The sequence below is a fragment of the Giraffa tippelskirchi genome, chromosome 8 (assembly GCF_054371585.1).
Source record: "Giraffa tippelskirchi isolate mGirTip1 chromosome 8, T2T-mGirTip1v1.2.pri, whole genome shotgun sequence".
NCBI lineage: Eukaryota > Metazoa > Chordata > Mammalia > Artiodactyla > Giraffidae > Giraffa > Giraffa tippelskirchi.
Window position 1 is genome coordinate 14,051,011 of NC_137282.1, and position 25,896 is coordinate 14,076,906.

Below are 25,896 nucleotides of genomic sequence, written 5' to 3' on the forward strand. Positions count from 1 at the left end.
AATATGTACTATATCTTAAATGATGGTAATCATGCTTTAATAACCCTGTTGTCTTTTATTAACTGTTTTCCAATACATTATATTTACAGACTCTAACGGACTCAAGGGAAGGAGGACCCACGGTTTACATTACCTCACATCTTGGATTGCTGGGCCATTGGTGAATCCTTTCACTCAGTAAATATATGATGAGTGGTAAAGGTTGCTCTGTGCTGTGCTTAGTTGCTCAGTCATGCCATACTTTTTGCAACCCCATGGATTGTAGCCCACCAGGCTCCTCTGTCCATGGGATTCCCCAGGCAGGAATACTGGAGTGGGTTGCCATGACCTCCTCCAGGGGATCTTCCCAACCCAGGGATCAAAACCAGGCATCCTGCATTACAGGAGGATTCTTTACTATCTGAGCCACCAGTGTTAGTCACTCAGTCATGTCCAACTCTTTGCAACCCCACGGACTAGAGCCTGCTAGGCTCCTCTGTCTATGGGATTCTCCAGGCAAGAATAGTGGAGTGGGTTGCCATTTCCTTCCCTGAGGCACCAGGGAAGCCCAAATGCTGCTCTAGGGGGATTTACTCAGAGGCAGATGACAGACAGAGCTTTAGTATTCAAGGACCTTAGAGGAAGGTAAATGAACAGTTATGTAAGCAAATACAGGAAGAGTTCTAGAAGAACAGACAAAACAATACATAACAGAAAAACTTCACCAATTCTGGAGGTTTGGCGAAAATTATCTGAGAAATGACATCTAAGTAAAAGCTGAAGACCGAGAAGCATCAGTCAAAATAGGAGTGATTTCGTGTGTGCACTGAGGGGAGGGAAACGGGTAAAGCGCATGAGGCCAGAGGGAGATGGAACATCAGGGAAAAGTGGAAGAAGTTTATTCGCATCTCCATCAAAGACGGAGCAAAGATATGAGGAACAAAGAGTGAGAAAAAATACAGTTGGCCATTGGAATCCATGGATGAGGAACCATGGACATGGAACCCACAGATATGGAGGGTCTACCGTACCAATTGTGCATTCTCACATACTAGATCCCTGCCTGTTTTAGGAGAAAAAATGCAATTGGTTAATTAAAAGGCGATTTAATTCCAAACATGAGTACACTTTGGTCAAGCGCCCTAGAAGCCCATGTATGAGTCACCTCTTCTTTCCTCTTTTTTTCTTCCCCACCCCACCCAAAAGCATGACATTTTGGGAGTAGTGAATAAAGTGTGAAATGATACAGTTCTTGTTCCACTGGCTTATTATGCCTAGAGATTCAATTATATTTTGTTATGTTTACATTTTCTCCCCCCCCCCAAAATGAGGATAGTTCTTTCATTGACTAATTAATATAAACTACAGTTGAAACATTTCAAGTTTTAGATCAAGGCATCTGTACTGTTACTTGTCCATTAACATCTTATTTTTCCCAGTAGAATACATGCAAAGCATTGCCTACACCTAGCTGGTGTCTAGAAAGAAAAACTCAATACAACAACTCTATTTCCCACCTGAGATCCCTTCCTCATGTCTTCAAAGCTGGGTACTGCAGGAATCTTTCCTTTCCTCTTTGACCAAGGGCAATTGTCCAACACTTAGCTCCTGGACTGTGAGTGACTGGTAACTGTGTTATTGCATCATTACTTCACATTTGCTCTTTTTATTTTTTGTATGAAAACTACAAACTAAAGAGAATCCTATGAAGGAAAAATTTTGCACAAAAAATGTTAGAGAAAGAACGGTATTGGAGACACAACGTACTCTAGGAGTTCCCACTCGCAGCCTCTCTTAAAACTACTCCTTATGTATATTTTTTCCTTTAGTTAACAATGTGTCTTAGAATTATTTCCAACTCAGTTCATAGAAATCTTCATTTATGTTATGGTTACATAGTAATTCATTGTGTGAATGTACAGTGGTTAATTTGGTCTCTCTCCTCTGTAGGCATATGGCGATTGTTCCCATTGTTTTGCAATTACAAACAATGCTACATACAAAAAATACCCTTTAAATATGTATGCATGTGCATTTCTTATATATAATATATAAATGTACATGTCTTTTTTGCTGGATATATGAGAGTGTATAAATGTACGCAGCCATTAAAAAGAATGAAATGATGCCATTTGTAGCAACATAGATGGGACTAGAGATTATCATACTAAAGAAAGTAAATGAGAAAAAGAAAGATAAATACCATATGATATTATTTACAAGTAGAATCTAAAATACAACACAAATGAACATACTTACAAAACAAAAACGGACCCATTGATATAAAGAACAGACTTGTGGTTTCCAAGGGGCAAGAAGGGTGGAGGAAGGATGGAGTGAGAGATTGGCATTAGCAGATGCAAACTCTTACATAAATACAGTGGATAAACAACAAGGTCCTACTATACAGCACAGGCAACTATATTCAACATCCTGTGACTTAACCAAAAGAATTTATACACGTGTAACTGAGTCACTTTGCTGTACGGCAGCAATTAAACACAACATTGCAAATCAACTATACTTCAATAATTTTTTAAAAACCAAAGAATTGCACAAAAATAACAGATTTATTTTCACAAGGATATAGGCTAGCAATTTCAAATCTATCTTGTGTTATTCTAGGATTGATTAAATAATTAAGTATATCATGGATAATGAGAGCCAGCTTACTCACTGGAAAAGAAGGTTGTTACAAATGAGGAATAAGGAAAAGATGAATTCTGTTATGTTGGATCGATATAAAAGGTATCGGTATAAACTCAGGGACTTTTATATAATGATACAGACATGCAGACACAAACATAAATACAGATGTGTGTGTGTATGTACGCTTTGTTCATTCACCGTCTAGCTCTGTTCACTGAGAGGGCTTGGAGCCAATAGCACTACAGGACAATACCGTGCCTAACTCTTTTGATCATGGTTTCCGAATATTATTCTTTTATAACAAGGAACCAGAGCTCTGTGATAAAACGCCCTGATTCCAGGACTGGAGCAAGGAAAACAAAAGATAAGCCAGGAACATCTTGGGGTGCCATAACATAAGAAAGCCTGTAAAGAAATGACAAGGACATTCAAAAGGATACAGCACCTAACTGCAGGGGCCTCCCAGCAGTCAAATCTGGGGTAGTTTTGAAAAACGACATAAATCATGACAGCAAAAGAACTCAGTCCAAACTATAAAATAAGAATCCATTAGCTTAAATTAAAATATGAACCAACAAACAAATAAGGAATCAGGGAAAAGCAAATTCTTACCATAAAATTTCAACCGACAAATGTGGAAGAAATGATGAAACTTTAAAAACTACCACTTGGTACACAACAGATTATTAATATTATTGTGTAAGGAAGGAGTCATTAATGAACACTAAAACCGATGGCCGGAAGTATTATGAGTACATAGTCTCAAATGACCAGCATAAAGGCAAACTGGTAACATTTCAATTACAGATAGAAAAAGGATAACCTTCCAGTGGGAAAATGTGGTAAATGACATGCTAATAACCAAATGACCCATATTAGCATCACCAATAATGGGATAAATAGACATAATGGGCCTTCTGAGATAAAGCACAGAAAAGGTCACAATTATTACCTCTGTGTTGCTCCTAAAAAAGGTACAATCCAGGGATTCCCTGGTGGTCTAGTGGTTTGAACTCCATGCTTTCACTGCCAAGGGCCTGAGTTCAATCCCTGGTTGGGAAACTAAGATTCCACAAGCCGTGTGGCAGGATCCAAAAAGAAAAAAAAAGTATAAGTCAAATATGAACAGGAAGAAATACCACAAAAGGCCAGATTGATATCTAAACTACAAAATAACTGGTCATTATGTTTCAAAAGTTTTACAGCCACTAATATAAAATCAGACCAAGAAGCTATTACAAATTAAACAGACTAAGAGATACAACAATTACATGCAACATCTGATCTGAGGTTGGACTCTGTACCCCAAAAAAAGTCATTCATGGGAAAACTGTCAACTCTTTTAAAAGGTCTGTGGATTTCGTGGGTTGGCCAGCTAAGGCTGGCTGAAGTGCAAAGTATTAGTCACTCAGTCATGTCCAACTCTTTGTGACTTCATGAACTATAGCCCACCAGGATCCTCTGTCTATGGGATTTTCCAGGCAAGAATACTGGAGTGGGTTGCCATGTCCTTCTCCAGGGGATCTTCCCAATCTAGGGATCAAACCTGGGTCTCCTGCATTGCAGGCAGATTCTTTACCAACTGAGCTACCGGGGAAGCCCAAGGCTGGCTGGTCACCTATTTTTATGATTAAAGTTTTTGAAACAAAGCTGTCAGCATTCATCTAAGTATTATCTACAGATGCTCTTGTTCAACAGCAGAGATGAGTAGTAGCTACAGAACCTTCTAGCCAAGAAAGCCAAAAATATTTATTCTCAGGCTGCTAACAGAAATAGTATGAAAAAAAATAGAAAAGGTATGATAAACTCTGGATCAGAATATAATATGGACCTAAAAAAACAGGTAAACAAAAAGGACCCACTGTTTGGCACAGGAACTATATTTAACATCTTGTAATAACCTATCCCCTTCACAGATCACTGCCTTCTTGTGGTGAAAAGGCTTGTATAATTCAATGAAGCTATGAGCCATGCCACGCAGGGCCACCCAAGAGGGACGGGTCATTTGTCAGAGAGTTCTGACAAAACACGATCCATAGGAGGAAGGAGGGCAAACCACCCCAGTATACTTGCCATGAGAACCTCATAAACTGTATAAAAGGCCAAAAGGATATGACACCAAAGATGAGTCTCCCAGGTCTGAAGCTGTTCAATATGCTATGGGGAAGAGCAGAGGAGAACTGCCAATAGCCCCAGAATGAATGAAGCGACCAGGCCAAAGCGGACATGATGCTCACAGCTATTGATGTGTCTGCTGACAGAAGTAAAACCCGATGCTGCAAAAAACAGTATTGTATAGGAACCTGGAATGTTAGATCCATGAATCAAGGAAAACTGGACACGGGCAAGCAGGAGATGGTAAGAATAAACATCAACATCTTAGCAATCAGTGAACTAAAATGAATGGGAATGGGCGAATTTAGTTCAGATGACCATTACATCTACTACTTGGGGCAAGAAGAAATGAAGTAGTCCTCATAATCAACAGAAGAGTTCAAAATACACTATTTGGGTGCAACCTCAAAAATGACAGAATGATCTCAGTTCATTTCCAAGGCAAACCATTCAGTATCACAGTAATTCAAGTCTATGCCCCTACCACCGATGCCCAAGAAGCTGATCAATTGTATGAAGACCTAGAAGATCTCTTAGAACTAACGCTAAAAATAAAGATGTTCTTTTCATCATCAGGGATTGGAATGCAAAAGTAGGAAGTCAAGGTATACCTGGGGTAACAGGCAAATTTGGCCTTGGAGAAGAAAATGAAGCAGGGCAAAGGCTAAATGAATTCTGCCAAGAGAATGCAGACAGTCATAGCAAATACTCTTTTTCAACAACACAAGAGACATGGACATCACCAAATGGTCAACACCAAAATCAAATCGATTATATTCTTTGTAGCCAAAGATGGAGAAGCTGTAAAGAGTCAGCAAAAAAAAAGACCTGGAGCTGACTGAGGCTCAGATCATCAGCTTAAACTAAAGAAACCGGGGAAATGCATTAGGCCAGTTAGGTATGACATAAGTCAAATCCCATATGAATTTGCAGTAGCGGTAACAAACAGATTCAAGGGACTATATCTAGATAGCAGTGTGCCTGAAGAACTATGGACAGAGGTCCATAATACTGTACATGAGGCGGCAAACAAAACAATCACAAAGGAAAAGAAAAGCAAGAAGGCAAGTGGTTATCTGAGGAGACTTTACAAATAGCTCAAGAACTAAGAGAAGTGGAGAGAGAGGGAAAGGTACATCCAATAAAAACACAGAGTTTCAAAGAACAGCTAGAAGAGACAAGAAAGCCTTCTTCAACGAAGACTGTTTAACAATAGAAGATAACAACAAAAGGGGAAAGACTAGACATCTCTTCAGGAAAACTGGAAACCTCAAGGGAGCATTCTGCCCAAAGATGGCAAATAATGAATAAAAATGGTAGAGACCTAGTAGATGCTGAAGAAACCAAGAAGAGATGGAAAGAATACATGGAAGAACTATACAAAACGATCTTAATGAACTGGATTGCTACAGTCACCCAGAGCCAGACATACTAGAGTGCGAAGTCAAGCAGGCCTTAAGAAGCACTGCTATTAATAAAGCTAATGGATGCCATGAAATTCCAGCAGAACTATTCTAATTCCTAAAGGATGATGTCATGGTTTTGCGTTCATTATGTCAACAAATCTGGAAGACCCAGCAGTGGCCACAGGACTGGAAAAGGTCAATCCTCATCCCAATTCCCAAAAAGGGCAGAACCAAAGAAAGTGCTAATCACTGGACAATTGCACTGATCTCCCATGCTAGTAAGGTCATGCTTAAAATCCTGCATTCTAGGCTTTGCCATTATGCAAACCAAGAACTTCCAGATGTCCAAGCTGGGTTTAGAAAATGAAGAGGAACTAGAGATCAAATTGCCAACATTCACTGGATTATAGAAAAAGCAAGGGAATTTCAGAAAAAACTTTGTTTCATTGACTATGCAAAAGCCTTTGACTGTGTGGATCATGAAAAACTGTGGAAAGTTCTTAGAGAGATGAGAATACCAGACCACCTTACCTGTCTCCTGAGAAATCTGTACATGGGTCAAGAAGCAACAATCAGAACCCTGTATGGAACAACTGATTGGTTCAAGATTGAGAAAGGAGTACAACAGGGCTGTCTGTTGTCACCCAGTTTGTTTAACCAATATGATGAAAACATGAGTAATGCCAGGCTGGATGAGTTACAAGCCAGAATCAAGATAGGCAGGTGAAATATCAAAAACCTCATATATGCAGAAGATACCACTCTAATGGGAGAAAGTGACGAAGAACTTAAGAGCCTTTTGATGACAGTGAAGGAGGAGAGTGCAAGAGCCAGCTTAAAACTAAATAGTAAAAAAAACTAAGATCATGGCATCCGTCCCTACTACTGCATGACAAATAGAAGGGGAAAAGGTGAAGGAGTGACAGATTTCCTCTTCTTGGGCTCCAAAATCACTGCAGACAGTGACTGCAGCCATGAAATCAGAAGATGACTGCTTCTTGGCAGGAAAGCGATGGCAAACCTAGACAGTGTGTTGAAAAGCAGAGACATTACTCTGCCGACAAAGGTCCATATAGTCAAGGCTATGGTCTTCCCAGTGGTCACATACAGTTGTGAGAGATGGACCATAAACAAGGCAGAACACCAAAGAACTGATGTCTGCGAACTGTGGTGCTGGAAAAGACTCCTGCAAGTCCCCTGGACAGCAAAGAGATCAAACCAGCCAATCTTAGGGAAATCAACCCTGAATACTCACTGAAAGGACTGATGCTGGAGCTGAAACTCCAGTATTTTGGTCATCTGATGCAAACAGATGACTCACTGGAAAATGATACTGGGAAAGATCAAGGGTAGAAGGAAAAGAAAGCATCAGAGGATGAGGTGGCTTGATGGCATTACTGATGCAATGAACATGAACTTGGGCAAACTCTGGGAGATGGTGAGGGACAGGGAGGCCTAGAGTGCTGCAGTCCATGAGGTCGCAAAGAGTCGGACAGGAATGGGTGACTGAACAACAACAAAGCCTATAAAGGAAAAGAATCTAAAAAGTATATGTGTATACACACACACACATAGATCTATTACTAAATCACTTTGCTGTATACCTGAAACTAACACAATATTCTAAATTAAATATATACTCCAATAAAAATATGGTGAAAAAAATTTTTAAAAGAAGAAAATAATAGTGGATCAAGGTTAATGTCATGATTTAGATTGCTGCACTTTTTTTTTTAATGTTAGTTTGGGGAATTTGAGAGCAGGATTTACAGGAAATCTGTTTTTGTCACTCTTTTGTGAATCTTAAAATATTTCAAAATAAAAAATTCAAAAGTAACGTATACCTTAGAGCCTAGTTATTTCCACTGTTACAGTGGTCCAGTCATTTGTAAGATAGAGAGATTCTTCCCTGGTTTCGTCCACTGAAGTGTAGCCCTTCATTGCCTCTGGTGAGAGATGGCCACCCTCACAGAAGACTAAATGAGAAAATGCTAAACCCATACACTTAGCCGGAAAGTGCTCTTACCCAGAAGGCACTTTATGGTTGCCATTCATTATGGGCTCTGGGCTAAGTGCTTTTACACCTACTTTCTTGTAAAGGAGTGCATTTGCAAAAGGGAAATCCATTTACTTCAAGATTTCTAATTCCATTAAAAAGAAACTTTCTAGTAGATAGTAACATAAGCAAACAGGGCTACAGAGGACCAACCTCCGATAGTGACTCAATTCTCAATTGCAACTTGTGAAAAGTTTAGTGAAATTCTTCCATGCCCAACATCCCGAATACATTTATGAAGGTTTTCTATCTCTACTTCACTCTGAATGTTGTTTGAATAAAGGGACTGATATCATGACTGGTGATAAAGGTAAATAACATAATCCATCAAATCTGAGCTATCATTGATTGCAAGATGCACCTGTATTCTATTTACCCCTGAAGGTAAATGTTTTGCCCAGTTTAACTAGAAAATGTCATCAATAATAAACATTTCAAATTCAGAGATTAAAACATATGCCTTAGAACAAAATACAATATATAATATATGTTCAATATACGATCAGCATATAGTTTTTTGGTTTCTGTTTTAACTGAAGTATAGTTAATTCCCTGGTGGCTCAGGCAGTAAAGCGTCTGTCTACAATGCGGGAGACCCTGGTTCGATCCCTGGGTGGGGAAGATCTCCTGGGGAAGGAAATGGCAACCCACTCCGGTATTCTTGTCTAGAAAAGCCCATGGACAGAGGAGCCTGGTAGGCTACAGTCCGTGGGGTTGTAAAGAGTCGGACACGACTGAGCGACTTCACTCACTCATAGTTAACTTACAATGTTGTGTTTCAAGTGGATAGCAGAGAGAGTTAGTTATACATATATTCTATTTTAGATTCTTTTCCATGATAGGTACTCAACATCGTAAGACATCGAGTACAGTTCCCTGTGCTATACGGTAGGTCTTTGTTGTTTATCTATTTTACATACAGTAGCGTGCATGTGTTAATCACAAACTCCTAATATATGCCCTCATCCCCAGACCGCCATCCTCTTTGGTAACTGTGAGTTTGTGTTCTGTGTCTATAAATCTCTGTTTTGGAAATAAGTTCACTTGCATCATTTTTTTTTTTTTTTTTTTTTTGCAGATTTCACATGTAAGTGACATTATATGCTATCTGTCCTCTGCCTGACTTCACTTCATATGATAATCTCTCATTTTTGGAAGTAACTTTTACTAATTTGGATTGTTCTATGCAGAGTGGCATCACAGGTCTAATTTAACAACAACAAACAAAAAGGACTAAAACAGATGGCTAGTTAAAGCTGTTACTAAGACTCATACTACTGGGAATGATGGTCAAGACTGGAAAATTTCAGTTCTGTTAAAGGAAAGAAGCTTGCACAAGCCATTCTGAGAACCTAAATTACCTCCTGCATAGATGCTATAGGCTTCAAGTTACTGACCCTTTCCCACATCTCTGCATTTCTGTGCTCTCTGCTCCTGATATCAACGACACTCAATATCCCACCTGAAAGAAATCAGTCCATTGTGCTGATTTCTTAACACTCAGAGTTGGCATCTTGAAGACATTGGAATAAGTGGCTAATTCCTTGTGAGTTTTGTCCTAAACATTTCTTGTTCCCAAAGGTTACAGGGTCTGATAACATCAGATCCAACTTTCCTATTTATTGCCTTATTTGCTTACTGCCCCTGTTAAAATCAAGGGTAGCCATGAGATTTCATAAGTTGGGCCTTAGATAACATCCAGTCTGGCTACTTTAGACCACAAAGGAGACAGAAATGGAGAGATGAGAATATTCGCATAAGAAAAAGAAGTGAGAAAAAAGATACAAATGAACTTCTTTACAAAACAGAAATAGACCCACAGATATAGAAAACAAATTTATGGTTACCAAAAGGGGAGAAGAGGGAGGGATAAATTAGGTGTTTGGGAGTAACATATACACACCACTATATATAAAACCGAAAACCAACAAGGACCTATTGCATACTACAGGGAACTATACTCAATATTTTGTAATAACCTATAATGGAAAAGAATCTGAAATATAGTTTCAGTGGTAAAGAACCCACCTGCCAGTGCAGGAGGCGCAGGTTCGAACCCTGGGTAGAGAAGATCCCCAGGAGTAGGAAATGGCAAGTCACTCCAGTATCCTGCCTGGAAAATTCCAAGGATAGAGGAGACTGGTGTGCTACAGTCCATGGGGTCACAAAGAGTCAGCCTATATATATATATATATATACATATGTATATCTGAATCACTGTTGTGTACACTGGAAATCAATACAGCATTGTAAAGCAACTATACTTCAATTAAAAAAAAAAAATTAACGGACTTCCCTGGTGGGCCAGTGGTTAAGCTTCTATGCTTCCAGTGCAGGGGGCCTGGGTTCGATTCTTAGTTGGAGAAGTAAGATCCCCCATGTGCTGGCACGGCCAAAAATACATAATAAAGAAAGAAAGTGAGAAATACTCAAGCAGAACTCAGACTAGAACCCAGGTCCCCTAACTCCTTGTCCAAAACTCTTTACATTCCATTATGCAAAGGACTGAATCTTGTTTAATATTTGCAACTACCCCGAAACTCATTCAATGCCTACATATCATTTAGCACAATCCTGGCAAACATGCTAGTTCTCAGATATTTGAACATCCATTAAACTTTCTTTTTGAAAAAAAAAAAAAAGAGTCCAAATGTGATTTTGATGTTTGACAGTGTATTATTTTAAAAAATATTTTTAAAGCAACTTGTAGAAAAACAGAACTGTCTGAAGCAATAGTAATTACTGCAATAGTATCCCAATACAAGCCTGCCATCTGAGGAGAACCACCATAAAACACAGGAGTTTTAAATGATTGTCAGTAGCTATAGTTGGAGTTTTAAAAACCTACATTATCAATTTCATATCTTTTCTTGGAATATATATTCATATGACTATAGCCACAGTTTAGATCTACCACCATGGCCACAGAGTCTTGCATACTCCTGAAATATATACTCAAGAGAGCAGAAATTGATAGATTGAATTCAGAATTGCACATACTTGACTTCTAACAGAGCTGTGGTTAAGATTCAGATATATGGAGCAGAGAAGACAATTTCCTTTCTGACTAATAACTGGTAACCTATAGACAGTGCACTAAACAAGACAGATTGTAGAATCCTCCGACACACTCAGCATTCCAGGGAAAATGCCGAGAACATCAAGCCAATCAGCAGTTCAGCAAAGCCCTGCATCCGAGACCACATTTTCCCTGACTGATTTAATGAAGATGGCAAAAGCTACTTTAAAGAAGACGCATTCCACAAAATTTAGGGTAAGAGAGCCTCTAATTAAAGCACTCTCTACAGAAGAGAAAGCTTCTGGTGTGAGTTATAGGAATTCAACATGTTACTACCGTTTGGAAAGGATAGATACATTTATATGTCAGAGGAAACAGGAGACAATGCTGATATAGGGACCTTACGAGATAACACGGCCACTGACCTGGGCTTGATGAATGCACTGCAGAGAGACTTCAAGGACACAGTGAGAGGCTGGGAATAGTGCAGGGACATGGAAAAAAAACAAACAAAAAAAACAATCCTAGAACAAACCGCATTTGTAATGCAGTTATTATTTGAGTTTGCAGATGAACTAGAATAATTTCAGCTAATTTAGGAAAAAAGAACGGAAAGTGATCAGAGAATCAGCTAATGTACAGAAACTCTCCATTAACCCTCGCTTCCAAGCTTTTATGATATAATGATAATTGGTATTCATCATTTTAGAACCCATCCTAACTCTCTGAATCATTATAGAAGATCATTAGAAACACATCTACTTAATGAATGTAATGTAGGGCATACTTTGAAGAAGCTACTGAACTCAGTGCTGAGGGTCCAGAAAAGATAAAGGCCATAAGGTAGGAATTGAAAGAGAGACCTAGTGATACTGTACTATATTTTTTAAAACTTGATAATCCATATATGGTATAAACAGTAACAAATCAATTCACCAGAACATCTCATATCAAAAAATAGAGTTTACAGATGATTGCCACATGACCCACAAAGACTTTAATAATTTTGCTGTTGCTTAGTTGCTAAGTCGTGTCCAACTGTTTGCGATCCCATGGACTGTAGCCCACCAGGCTCCTCTGTCCATGGAATTCTACAGGCAAGAATACTGGAGTGGGTTGCCATTTCCAGTGGATTGCCAAGATCCAGGGGATCTTCCCAATCCAGGGATCGAATCTGAATCTCCTTATGTCTCCTGCATTGACAGGCAGATTCCCTATCAGTATGCCACCTGGGAAGTCCCTGTAAATGTCCACAAATGAAGATACAGTCAATGAGATGTGCATTCTAACGGGGCAACAAAATCAGAAGAGAAGCTCATCTCATGATTTTGGCAAAAATATGGAAGCTGGTAGCTGTGTAAAGAATTTCTGTTTGGAGAGCATTCATAGCTCACGTGCATGAAGAAAAGAAAAAATAAAAAAGAGGATCCAAGACATGTTCAGACCTTTGCTAAGTGTAAAAGCAAGAATGTAAAAACCAAACAAAAATATGAGCATCCAAACAGAAATATAGTTTCTTCTTAAAAAGACTTAAAATCTCTAGGTCCATTTTCTACCTGTATCTTATATAGTCATAAGCAATCATGACTTGTAACAGGTTAGTTTTTAACTGATTCATATAAAAACCGTTTCCGCTCAAGAAAGGCTTACAGTGATATCATCTCCACAGAAATATCAAAAGATAGATGTAGTGTCAGCTCCTAAAATTTTATTAGAAGGACAGCAAGAATGACTGTCACTTCAGGTAAGCATGTGTATCACAAACTTAAGAATGCTTCATAAAAAACTGATAGTTAAAATGGAATAATTTTGGGTTAAACCTCGTCTCGAAGATGAGATGGACATTGAATTCTGACTTAAATACATGATATAGCAGGTATAGAACAGAACAACATGTTCTAAGCAATCTGGATATTAAGCAAAGATCTGGGCTCACAGAAAAATTCCCCAGTGCTCAAATTTGATATAAATATGAAAAGGTGTTGTTAAAAATTACAGTAACATCCCTTTCATCTCAAAGTCAGTCATATCAGAATTTCAATTGTCTAGATTAAAACAGGGTTGAAAGGAAGAAAAAGGAAGGAAGGAATGAAAAGAAGAGCGAGGGAAAAAGAGAAGCGGAAGGATAAGGAGAGGAGAGGGAAGGAAAAAAAAGTAGCTAGCTTCTGGTCAGCAAAAATCAAGTTGTCAAGGTAATGGGCTAAATTGCTTTTCTCAAAGATGCACAGCCAAAGCGCATCTGCCATCAGCCGTACTTATTCACACAACTGATCTTTATTTGGGGGCCAGGATACACCAGGTAGTGTTCTAGGCTTTGGCAATAACACACAAAAACCTCAGTCTCTATTCCCCCCAAACTCCCGGTCTAAGAGAAGTCCGAGAACAGCCAATGAGCAAAGTCAGTGTCGTGTCATGGAATGATATCTATCATGGGGAAAATCAGGGCAACATAGGAGCACACAGAAGTGGAATTAACCCAGCTTCTGTGAGTCAGGGAAAGCATTTCAAAGAACTGGCCTCAGATCTGGGACTTAAGAAATTGTAGAGGGAACAGAGATGAAAAGGGAAGGGGAGGGACCTTCCCTGGGGGTCCAGAGGTTAAGACTCCATGCTACCGCTGCAGGGGACATGGGTTTGAGCCCTGGTCAGGGAACTAAGATCTTGCATGTAATGCAGTATGGCCAAAGGGGAAAAAGAAAAAAAAAAAAAAAATGAAGGGGAGAGAAATGCAGACAGAAGAGCATGAGGGAAGCTTACAGTCAAGAATAAGCAGCTCATACTAAGGGCTTCTCAGGTGGTGCTAGTGGTAAAGAACCAACCTGCCAATGCAAGAGACAAGATTCACGGGTTCGATTCCTGATTTGGAAAGACCCCCTGGAAGAGAGCAGGACAACCCACTCCAGCATGCTTGCCTGGAGAATCCCATGGACAGAGAAGCCTGGCGGGCTCCAGTCCATAGGATCACACAGAGTCGGACACAACTGAAGCTACTTAGCAGGCATGCACTAAGGGCCAAAAGGAGACCCTGTAGTTGGAACAACAGGTGAGAAGGGGAACTCGATCGTGATGAGGCTCGAGGAAACTGGGGCCAATCATTCAGAGGCTTGGAAGCTATTTGACTTTACTCTGATGACAACAGAGTCATTACAGAAATTCAAGTGAGGAGATCCAGATTTTCACATCAGGATGTTCACTTTGGTAAGCATGTGAAGAACAGAACAGAAGAGAGGCAACACTGGTATCAGGGAAGACAAGTAGGAGACTGTGCATGAACTAGACAAGATATAAAGGAAGTCAAAATAGAGGCAGGACATAGTGAAAGGGAGATAAAAAGGTGGGTTAGCATCACAGAAGTTGAAACAAAGAAAAGTTGTTTATCACCATCTATTTCCATAGCTATTACAGTCAGCACTGACCATGTTCTTAGAGCTGCATGGTGCTGGGAAACCAGACCCAGACCCAAAGCATACTCGCACACTGGCTAAGTAACAAGATGGCTAAGGAACTGGAAACAAGCTTCCTGGTCCTATTGATGGGGGCATTGCATTACAAGGTTCTCAGGGGCTACTTCAATCTGCTTGGCATATCAAGATGGAAGACCAAGGAAGCTATTTTTGAAAGGCTTTTTATCAGGAAAGAGAAAGCACAGCTTTGAGATTGAGGGTCAGGTTACAGACTGCGGGAATGGAGCGGAAGAACAGAGACTGACTCACGGTGTTCAGAGTTCTCATCTGGGCAGCTACTTCCTAACAAGATAAAGAAATTTCACCTACTGCATAACACGGTGGGGAAAAGTACAATCTGTTTGTAGGACATACATTAAGTTAACCTTAAAAAAGCATTGCAATATATAGTAAGTACAGACAAATACTGTTCGATTCCACTTAGACAAGGTATCTAGAAGAGTCAAATTCATAGTCAGAAAGTACACTGGTGGATGCCAGGCGCCAGGTGAGGGGATGGGGACTGAGAATGGGGAGTCAAGTGTTTAATGGAGTTTCCGTTTAGGACGGTGAAAGTTGCACAACAATGCAAATCTACTTAGGGCATTCACTGTACAGTTATAGACGGTTACAATAGTATATTTTATATTATGTGACTTTTACAGTTCAACTCAGTTCAGTTGCTCAATCATGTCCGACTCTTTGCGACCCTATGGACTGCAGCACGCCAGGCCTCCCTGTCCATCACCAACTCCTGGAGTTTACTCATACTCATGTCCATTGAGTCAGTGATGCCATCCAACTTTACCATGATAAATTTTTTTTTTTAAAGAAATAAGTAAGTTAAGTTGCACTGACTTGGCTCAGAAGCTCAGGTTACTTGCTAAGGAGGAAGGCAGGCACCCTTTGGAGTTTGAGCTGAATGACGGTATTCAAAACATTCCCAACAGATCCCTCAATGTCTTGTCCAAGTTCTTCAAAAGAAAGGAATTGGCCTCAAAACTCTTTGACATGCCCTCTACCTAGAGCCTGGGTCCGTGTTCCCTCCCCTTGAATCTGAGCAGACCCTGTGACTTCACTGGATAATGGGACTGCCCGGAAGTGACTCAGTGCCAGCTTCCGGCCCAGCCCTAAAGAGACAGGCATCTCTCACTTCGGTCCAGTGGAAATCAGCTGCCACAGCAGAGTGACTACCCTGATACCAACACACTGTGGGAATCCACAGCCACAGAGGGAGCTGCTAGGACAAGATGCTGCACGCAGGGAGCGGGGCCACAGAGAACTGAGAGACCACACATGTGAGAGAGAAACGGGTCTTAGAAATGGATCTTCCAGCCTCAGCTCCGGATCCAAAGCAAACCACACAGGCCGGCCCTTCCTAACATCCTTACCCGGAAAATCATGAGCTATATAAATGACTCTGTTTAAGCCATGAAGCTTTGAGGTGGTCTGTTATGCAGTAAAGAATAACTTGGAGGAAATTATCAGTGAACTAAGAAAGCAAAACCACCATTGTAGGATCCTAAGTAAAAAAAAAGAGTGTCTCTCTGGTCTCAAGAGAACCTGTCCTTCACCTCAGCGAAAGCACAGCAGCAGCATAAAAAGTGACCAGAGCAGGACCAGGAATTGCTACATGGAACAAGCAAAACAAAATACATTTTGCATAATACAAAAAAGATGCTCAGTTACCTTGAAAACACATGCATATGATATAGCTCCAGTTGCACTAGAGTTCGTTGCATCCCTCTGTTAACATCTTGTCAGATGTTCATTTTAAGTGCTTATTAACAAAGATGTCATAAACTCATAAAAATTCCCACAAGGAACTTTTCCAGTGACAAGTTGTCACTCATGTATTGGAGCATTGCCCCTGCTTTGCCTAATATATCAGAAGAAAAAACAAGACAAGAGGTGGAAGAAAAAAAAAAAAGAGTAAACATTGACAGCAAAAGACATGACCCACTTATTTTATTCTATTTGCAGTATAACATTCGACTCAGACTTTAAAAAAGGGAAGAAAAAAATAATAGTGCTCTATGAGTCCAATAAATTTCCCTCTATTCAACACAACTTGGCAAATAACTACCAAACATACCCAAATGAACTGCAGGAGTCATATTAATATTTTATCTCTATGCTATTTTAAATACGTATTTCACTTATTTTCTGGCTAAGTAATATATTTACATTATCCAAACTCCAAACTCTGTAAAGATAATAGAGAAAAGTCACCCTCCCAACCCTCTCTTCGGCCACCTAGTACCCTTCCCTGAAGACGAAAAGTATATTCAGTTTCCTATAATATTTCTAGAAATATTTCATTCAAGAAAAGCACATATGCTTTCATATAACTGTATATAAACACCTATATACATATATAGGTACATTTTATACAAAAAATTGTGTACATGAATATGGATGCACAGATGTGTACAACTTTCCCCCTGTTCTACACAATCATTATACACTATCCTGAACCGTTCCATTCTCAGTACATATTTTGGAGACTTTTCAATATTAATACATATAGAGAGCAGCACTGACATACAAACAACTGCCATGTGTAAAACAGAGAGCTAGTGGGAAGTTGTCCAGCACCGGAGCTCAGCCTGATGCTCTGTGATGACCTAGACGGGTGGATGGGGGCGGAGGGGGTACCTGTAAACTTGGGCTCCTTCATGTTGCTGTATGACAGAAGCCGACACAACACTGTAAAGCAACCATTTTCCAATTAAAAATAAATTTTAAAAAAGAATCATACTAGTGCTGCAAATTTTAAAAATACATATGGAGGTATCTTGTTCATTTTTAGAGTAGTGCCTAGTCCACTGCTCTATATTTACTCAGGAACCTATGGATGAATATTAGGATGCCTCTAGTTTTTGCTCTTCTGCTGTAATGACTATCCTTCATTTCCTAGCACACAAGACACTTATTTCCAGGATGTAAGAGTTCTGGGAAAGAGGGTATACGGATACATGATTTAGATAATTTCTCTCAATTTTGCCTACACAGAGACTGTATAAAGTTACAATGCCAAAGTCAATGGTTTATTTTATCCATAGATATGATTTTATTACTACTGCTTAGATTTTTGCTAATTTAACAGGTGAAAATTGGTGTTTCGGTGTGTTTTATAATTCTTTTATGCACTGTCTGTGTTTAAGAGCCATTTACACTTCCTCTTCTGTGAGTCACTGGCTCTTATTCTTTGCTTACTTTTCTAAGGAGGTATGGGTCCGTTTCCTATTGATTTCCAGGGATTCTTTAAAGAAACTGTCACTTTGGCTCTGGTAGGAGTTTTGAAAAGTTTTTTTCCCAAATTATCTTTTGAATTTGCTCATTGAGGTAGTACCATGACAACTTTCTTAATACAGCTGCATTTATCAGACTTTGTCCCAATGGTTTATGCATTTAGGGTCATAGTTGCACAGACTACTTTTGTTGATCTATTTTTCTGTAATGAGCCCAACATCCTGCAAAAAGATATTAGTCAAGTGTCATTAAGAGCTATCATCATTGAGAAAATCTTGATAGAATAAAAATTTTCTAAGATCCTTATTAGTGAGTCATTTATTTTCAGCAACATTTGAATCAATGTAATTACAGTGCAATTAAAAAGAAACAATGGGGAAATTTCTTGGCTTTCACTAGACAATAGAATTTTAGTTATCATTTTTGATGTTGATAACTTTTTACATTTAAAATTACTAAGAAGATGATGCCGAAAGATGGAGGCCTAGAGGGAGGACTAGAGGATCGCAATGCTCATCTCTCCCACAAAAACAGTATGTAAACAACTACAAATCAACAAAAATAGCTCTGGGCAAGCTCAGGACTATGGTGAAAAGCAGCAGAAACCCTCTAGAGCTCAAAACCCAAGGATGGCTGCACAGAAGAATGTAGGAAGCATCTTACCTGCATCACCACCTTCCCGAGTCCAAAGCAGCTTGGCACCAGGAGAGATCCACTGGGAGAGATTTTACCCCTCAGGGAAAAGGAAGTCATGAAAATCAGCAGCATTTGCTACGGAGGATCCCACAGTCTTAACCAGTTGATAGAGCTGCCCAGAGCCCATACCGATGTGTCTCCTCCCGGGACCAGAGCAGCTGCTGCTTTGTACCAACCCTCCGGGGCTCAAGTCAGGCTTCAACTCCCAGTAACCAGGGTGGCACTGCCAATGCTTACGCATTTAGTGTCACAGTTGCAGACCCAGGTCCTAAGTCACTGCTTTGACCTGCATCACTGGGACCGAGCGGCTGCAGCTATCTCTCCATCTCTGGGTCCTGACATGAGGCTTTAATGGGACCATCACCAGGGTCATGTTACTTACTGTCCTGTGACTGCCCACTGTGGATCATAAATCACGGCCATTCTTGGGCCGTGCTGCTGCATCTTTGTGCCCCAACCCAAAGGTTCTAGTTGTGGCTCTGATTTGTCATTACACAGGTGGGGGGGGGGCACTAAGGCTTCTCTGTATCCACTCCCTGGGGTTGTCAGTCATGGCTTTGTCCTGCCATCACTGGGCTGTACTGTGGTAGTTCTGTGCCCACCCCCAGGATTCTGTGACCTCCCCCAGGAGGTCGTGGCATTGACCTCCAATCAGCAGAGCCAAGCTGCTATTATCTCCAACTCTACCCTGTGGGGGACCAGAGTTGGGACTCTGACCCACCACTCCCAGAGCCTCCTGCTACTGCACCCTGCCCCACCCCTGGGCCAAAGACACTGCTGTACCCTGTCATCCCAGGCCTGTGCTACTCCCGGTCTACCCAACACACACACACACACACATATGCACACACACATACACACGAGGCCAAAGCCACTGCCCTGAATCCCAGGAATGCAGCCCCTGGTTCCACAGGAGATGTGCACAGGCCTGCACATCAGAGACCAACATCACCACCATAAAAAGTGTATCTCTGTCCGAGGACCCAGGTGCCACAGTAGCTCTACAAGCACCTGATCCCACAACCACAGCTCCACTACTGCATTGAGAGACAACACACCAGACCTGGGGCCAAGAGGGATAACCTCAAATAAAATATCCTCCCAAGAGAATAAAGGACAACAAAAGGACCCCAGCAGTCGTCGCCTCTGAGGATGACAAGAGCCCTAGCTGACACTGCCATTCAGAGAACCTCTGCAGTCTTGGCCACAGAAAACTCCAGAAGTTTTAGCAGAAGATGATTTCAGCTGAGGGAGATACCCAAGAGACTCTGCCTCGGTGGTATCCCAGACACAAGAGACACGGAACCCAACCCAGCTAGTGCTTCTGTATCCAACTTCAAGGAAGTCTTTCCCCATCAAAGTCAATTCATAAAAGGCTAAAAGAGGCAACCGCTCCCTTAAATTCACAGGTATAACTGCAAAGCCACGAGAAGCGTGAAAAAGCCAAAAACATGACACCACGAATGGAAAATAATAATTTTCCAGTGACTGACCTCAAAGAAAGGGAAACCTGTGAGTTGCCAGAGAAAAGAATTCAAACAATTATTTTCAAGAAACTCAGAGGGTCAAGAAAATACAGAGAGACAAGTCAAAGAACTCAGAAAAATAATGTGTCAACAAAATGAGTTTTCAGCAAAGAGATATAAATGATTTTCTAAAAATACTAAACAAATTATAGAACTAAAGAACATAATGAATACAGTGAAACATGACATATAGAGCTTCAAGAGCAGAAGAAAAGAAAAAGAAAATCTGAGAACCTGAATACAGATCAATCAACATTATACAGCAAAGAAAAAATAACCAAGAATGAAAGAGAAAAACTGACATAAATTATGGCATACCATCAAAGAAAACAATATTAGCATTATGGGAGTTCCAAAAGAAGAAGAGAGAAAGGAAATGAAGACTTATTTAAAGGAATAATAGCTGAAAGCTTCCCAAATCTGTTGGAAATACACAACCACACAGGTACATGAGGCTCAAAGAGCTCCAGGTAGGTTCAACTCAAGGAGATCTTCACATAAATACTTGATAATCACACTCTCCAAAATGAAAGACAAAAATAGAATTTCAAAAGCAAGCTAGAGAAAAAAGATTAATCACATACAAGGGAACCCAGATAAGACTAGCAGCAAATTTAGCAGCAGTAAACTGAGATTAAAAAAAAAAGATCATTATACAATTACAAAGGAGTCAATTTATCAAGAGGAAGTAACAAGTGTAAATGTATACACACCCAATATTGGAGCATCTAAACACATTAATCTATTTTTTTTTTAATTCATTCCTTTTTACTGGTGGGTTGTATTCCAAGCTGTGGACATATTACAATGTAACCATTAACCTGTTAAAGGATATCCAAATTGTTACTGGTTTCTAACTATTATGTATAAAGCTGGTATTGACTTTTAACTTTTTAAAAAATGTTTATTTTTAGTTTATTGATGATTGGTTTACAATATTGGTTTGATTTCTATCACAGATCAACATGAATTAACCATAGATGTTTATATGTCCCCTCCCTCCTGAAACTCCCTCCCACTTCTGGCCATTCCCACCCCTCTAGGTTATTACAGAGCCCCTGTTTGAGTTTCCTGAGGCATACACAAATTCCCATTGGCTGTCTACATATGTTAGTGTATATGCATCCATGCTACTCTCTGCATTTATCTCACCCTCTCCCTCTTCTCCCCCAACCTTGTCCGCAAGTCTGTTCTCTGGGTCTGCATCTCCATGGCTGCTCTGAGAATAAATTCCTCAGTACTATCCTTCTAGAATCCATATATATGTGTGTGTTGATATATTTGTTCTTTTTATGATTGAGTACTATTCCATTGGATGTATGTACCAGGGCTACTTTATCCATCAATCTATGGATATACATCTAGGTTGCTAGCATGTCTTGGTTACAGTAAATAGTGCTGCAATGAACATTGGGGTACATGTGTCTTTTTCAGTTTTGGTTTCTTCAGGGTATATGCCCAGGAGTGGTATTACTGGGTCATACGGTGGTTTTCAGTTCAGTCCAGTTGCTCAGTCATGTCCGATTCTTTGCGACCCCATGGACTACAGCATGCCAGGCCTCTCTGTCCATCACCAACTCCCCGAGTTTACTTAATCTCATGTCCACTGAGTTGGTGATGCCATCCAACCATCTCACCCTCTGTTGCCCCCTTCGCCTCCCACCTTCAATCTTTCCCAGCATCAGGGTCTTTTCAAATGATTCAGCTCTTCACATCAGGTGGCCAAAGTACTGGAGTTTCAGCTTCAACATGAGTCCTTCCAATGAATATTCAGGACTGATTTCCTTTAGGATGGACTGGTTGGATCTCCTTGCAGTCCAAGGAACTCTCAAGAGTCTTCTCCAACATCACAGTTCAAAAGCCTCAATTCTTTGGCGCTCAGCTTTCTTCACCGTCCAACTCTCACATCCATACATGACTACTAGAAAAACCATAGCCTTGACTAGATGGATTTTGTTGGCAAAGTAATGTCTCTGCTTTTCAATATGCTGTCTAGGTTGGTCATAACTTTCCCTCCAAGGAGTAAGCGTCTTTTAATTTCCTTGCTGCAATCACCATCTGCAGTGATTTTGGAGCCCAAGAAAATAAAGTCTGTCACTGTTTCCATGTTTCCCCATCTATTTGCCATGAGGTGATGGGACCGGATGCCATGATCATAGTTTCCTGAATGTTGAGTTTTAAGCCAATTTTTTCACTCTTCTCTTTCACTTTCATCAAGAGGCTCTTTAGTTCTTCTTCACTTTCTGCCATAGGAGTGGTGTCAACTGCATATCGGAGGCTATTGATTTTCTCCCAGCAATCTTGATTCCAGCTTGTGCTTCATCTAGCCCAGTGTTTCTCATGATGTACTCTGCATATAAGTTAAATAAGCAGGGTGACAATATACAGCCTTGACATACTCCTTTCCCTATTTGGAACCAGTCTGTTGTTCCATGTCCAGTTCTAACTGTTGCTTCCTGACCTGCATACAGATTTCTCAGGAGGCAGGCCTGGTAGTCTGGTATTCCTATCTCTTTAAGAATTTTCCACAGTTTATTCTGATCCACACAGTCAAAGTCTTTGGCATAGTCAATAAAGCAGAAACAGATGTTTTTCTGGAACTCTTGCTTTTTCAATGATCCAATGGATGTTGGCAATTTTATCTCTGGTTCCTCTGCCTTTTCTAAATCCAGACTGAACATCGGGAAGTTCATGGTTCATGTACTGTTGAAGCCTGGCTTGGAGAATTTTGAGCATTACTTTACTAGCACGTGAGATGAGTGCAACTGTGTGGTAGTTTGAGCATTCTTTGGCACTGCCTTTCATTGGAACTGGAATGAAAACTGACCTTTTCCAGTCCTGGGGCCACTGCTGAGTTTTCCAAATTTGCTGGCATATTGAGTGCAGCACTTTCACAGCATCATCTTTTAGGGTTTGAAATAGCTTAGCTGGAATTCCATCACCTCCACTAGCTTTGTTCATAACGATCGTTTCTAAGGCCCACTTGACTCTGCATTCCAGGATGTCTGGCTCTAGGTGAGTGATCACACCATCGTGATTATTTGGGTCATGATGATCTTTTTTGTACAGTTCTTCTGTGTATTCTTTCCAGCTCTTCTTAATATCTTCTGCTTCTGGTAGGTTCATATTATTTCTGTCCTTTATTGAGCCCATCTTTTCATGAAATGTTCCCTTGGTATCTCTAGTTTTCTTGAAGAGATCTCTAGTCTTTCCCATTCTATTGTTTTCCTCTATTTCTTTGCATCGATCGCTGAGGAAGGCTTTCCTATCTCTCCTTGCTATTTTTTGGAACTCTGCATTCAAATGGGTATATCTTTCCTTTTCTCCTTTGCTTTTTGCTTCTCTTCTTTTCACAGCTATTTATAAGGCCTCCTCAGATGGTCATTTTGCTTTTTTGCATTTCTTTTTCTTGGGGATGGTCTTGATCCCTGTCTCCTGTACAATGTCACGAACTTCCGTCTATAGTTCTTCAGGCACTCTATCAGATCTAATCCCTTATTCCTAGTTTTTTCAGGAATGTCCATAATGCCCTCCATAGTGGCTGAATCAATTTACATTCCCACCAGCAGTGTAGGAGGGTTCCCTTTTCTCCATACCCTCTCCAGTAATTGTTGTTTTTGGATTTTTTGATTATGGTCATTCTGTCTGGGGTGAAGTGATATCTCATTGAAGTTTTGATTTGCATTTCACTAATAATGAGTGATGTTGAGCATCTCTTCATATGTTTATTAGCCAACAGAACTGAAGGTAAAAGTAGACAACAATGTAATAACAATAGGGGATTTCAATACCCCACTTTCAACAATGGATAGATCGTTCACACATAAAATCAATAAGGAAACAATGGACTTGAACTACACTTTCAACCAAATATACCTAACAGACATATTCAGATCATTCCACCCCACAGCAGCAGAATACACATTCTTCCCAAGCTCACACAGAACATTTTCCTAGATATTTAACAGGTTAGGTGACAAAACAAGTGTCAATAAATTTTAAAAAATTAGCAAAACCACAATGAGATATCACTTCATATCTGTTAAGATGTCTATTATCAACAAGACTTGAAGTATTAAGTGTTGGCAAGGATGCAGAGAAAAGAAAACCACTGTTCTCTGTTACAGGAAATGTAATCTGGTGCAGCCACTATGGAAAACAGCACAATAGTTTCTCTAAAAGTTAAAAATAGAGCTTCCATATGATTCAGCAATTCCAATTATGAGTATACATCCAGAGGGAATGAATATCTCAAAGAGATATCTTCAATCCCAGGTACAATGCAGCTTTATTCACAATAGGCAAGATATGGAAATAAACTAGGATGAATTGACAAAGAAAATGTAATAAATATATACACACACATATATATATCTATACACATACACGCACGCATAGAGACTAAGAATTGTTTCCCCTAGAAAATATGACATTAAATAAATATCATCTACAAAAGATGAAATTTACTAATCTCATTGCCCCCAAGGAACATCCACTGGGCTGTTGCCTAATATGAGATGTGGTTTGTGTTATTGGAATTATAAATGGTAAGACTTTAATTTTATTTAATATTATTAATAAAAATTCAGGTTGAAAGACGAAAGTGCTATTTTTCCCCTTTTAAGATTAATAGAGCCTTAAAAATCTGATAAGTGATATCTCATTCTACAGTCTTCAAAAAAACCAGAGAGAGGATGGTCCTGACTATAATTTATCAAGGAAGATGGTGCCATTTTCCATAATTTCTTAGACTTAAAAATATTTACACTGACCTATGTCAACATGTCTCCATCTTTGGCTGCCAAGAATATAATCAATCTGATTTCAGTGTTGACCACCTGGTGATGCCCACGTGTAGAGTCTTCTCTTGTGTTGTTGGAAGAGGGTGTTTGCTATGACCAATGTGTTCTCTTGGCAAAACTCTATTAGCCTTTGCCCTGCTTCATTCTGTACTCCAAAGACAAATTTGCCTGTTACTCCAGGCGTTTCTTGACTTCCTACTTTTGCATTCCAGTCCCCTATAATGAAAAGGATATCTATTTTGGGTGTTAGTTCTAGAAGGTCTTGTAGGTCTTCATAGAACTGTTCAACTTCAGCTTCTTCAGCATTACTGGTTGGGGTATAGACTTGGATTACCATGATATTGAACGGTTTGCCTTGGAAACAAACAGAGATCCTTCTGTCGTTTTTGAGATTGCATCCAAGTACTGCATTTCAAACTCTTTTGTTGACCATGATGGCTACTCCATTTCTTCTAAGGGATTCCTGCCCACAGGACTATATATAATGGTCATCTGAGTTAAATTCACCCATTCCAGTCCATCTTAGTTCACTGATTCCTAGAATGTCGACATTCACTCTTGCCATCTCCTGTTTGACCACTTCCAATTTGCCTTAATTCATGGACCTAACATTCCAGGTTCCTATGCAATACTGCTCTTTACAGCATCGGACTTTGCTTCTATCACCAGTCCCATCCACAACTGGGTGTTGTTTTTGTTTTGGCTCCATCCCTTCATTCTTTCTGGAGTTCCATTTCTCCCCTGATCTCCAGTAGCATACTGGGCACCTACCAGCCTGGGGAGTTCATCTTTCAGTGTCCTATATTTTTGCCTTTTCATACTGTTCATGGGGTTCTCAAGGCAAGAATACTGAAGTGGTTTGCCAGTCCCTTCTCCAGTGGACCACATTCTGTCAGACCTCTCCACCATGACCCATGCATCTTGGGTGGCCCCACATGGCACGGCTTAGT

The 25,896-nt window shown here is 40.0% G+C and overlaps 1 protein-coding gene across 10 annotated transcripts in view; it reads right to left on the minus strand.

Annotated features, from left to right (window-relative positions):
• UNC5D (unc-5 netrin receptor D) overlaps positions 1–25,896 on the minus strand; it is a 610,447-nt gene that overhangs the window by 470,714 nt on the left and 113,837 nt on the right. The gene's annotated exons all lie outside the window — the stretch shown is intronic.